We start from the raw sequence: 1,569 nt of genomic DNA, 5'->3' as shown, positions 1-1,569 counted from the left end.
GACGGTGTTCGCCGCGGACTGGGGGTGAGTTCGCGAAGGCGGAGAGCTCGTGGGGCCGCCAGCTTGCCAGGAAGGCGGGGGACTCAGGACAGGTTCTGCGGGTAGCGGTTCTGTCACGAGACCCAGGGAATCCACCTGGCATCAAGTCTCACCCCATCCCACGACATGAAGTTCTGGTCGCTGCTTTTCAGTGTTTTGGATCTGCATTAAAATTGGCATGTTGTCCAATATTTCTTTTTTATTCTGGTCACTTCCTTTTTTTTAAAAAAAAAATTTATTTGCTTCCTTTTTTGAAGCATATGCTAGACACTGGGCAGAAATCCAGACAGATGAGAACTTGCCCTGAAGGAGCTAATAGTTTTCTCGAAGGAGCTAGGCAGTAGACGAGGAGCTTGGACTGTTTCGAATGCCGCTTATTTACCTGCTTCTGCCTGCCCCGCTGTCCGTCTCTCCCTGCCGCATGGAAGCTCCATGGAGCAGTCGTTTCGCTGCTGTGTTCCCGGTACCTAGGAGCCAGGTCTAGCTGACAAGGCACCTCCAACAAACACTCGCTGTGGCTGAAGACCATAGCACCCTGAAAGAAACAAGGTGACACGACAGAAAACGGTGGGGGTCGGGGGGGGGCTGATTGCTTTAGACAGGAAGCATCTCTCTGCCGGGGTAATAATTAAGCTGAACCTGAAGGATGAGAAGGGGCTGGCCAGGCAAGGACCGCAAGGAAAGACAGCCCATGAAGAAATTAATGGGGACACTGAGGCCTAGGAGGTGAAATCATGAATTACCCAAGGCCACACGGCTGCCATGTCAAAGCCAGAATTCAAGCTGAGACAGTGCGATTTCAGAGGCCACACACCTCACAGGGACGTGAGGTCTGTGACGTGCTCAGGGCAATGCCTGGCACGTGATAATTGCTCAGTAAGCATCTTCGACATCCCCTACTGGACTAAGTTTGTAAACCGATCCTGTTTTAAAAGCACGGAATTCTAGATGAGCCAGTTAATCAATGATTCAGCACAGATCGTTTTTAGGATCCAAAGAAGTCGGTTCGTTTCCGTGTAGTTTTGGAGTGATTCGTGCCTCTTTTTCTTTGCCGATGAGTGGGTGAGATGTTCAGGGTGCGATGGGAGAGAGGACGTCACAGGATTCTGAAATTGAAGTGAGCATCTGTGGGGAAACGCAGCAGTCCAGCCAGCACTCGGGAGAGCAGCCCTCACCTACACTGACGGCTGGCAGAGTTGCCGAAAGCATTTCTCCCCGAGCCACAACGCGGCAAGAGCTTCCATTGGCCCAGTCTCAACAAATGTCCCCCTGCTCCGAGGCTGAGGGGGAAGGGACAGGAGGGGACGGGAGGGGAGGGGAGAGCTCGTGGCCCTCCTCTGAGCCAGCTCCAGCCAGCGGGCTCAGACCTCATTCACTGGGCAGCTGAGAGCTGTTCGGGAGGGCAGGCGTTTCTCAGGGAGGCCAAAGGGCAGGCGGCAGGCGTGACTCACTCCCTTTGCAGGACATTGAGAACATGCGGCTTAAGTGGGTCATCGTCTTGTTAACGCTTCTGGAACAGGAAGACAATGC

The sequence above is a fragment of the Pteropus medius genome, unplaced genomic scaffold (assembly GCF_902729225.1).
Source record: "Pteropus medius unplaced genomic scaffold, Ma_sr-lr_union100, whole genome shotgun sequence".
Lineage (NCBI taxonomy): Eukaryota > Metazoa > Chordata > Mammalia > Chiroptera > Pteropodidae > Pteropus > Pteropus medius.
Note: the sequence above shows the minus strand (reverse complement) of the source record.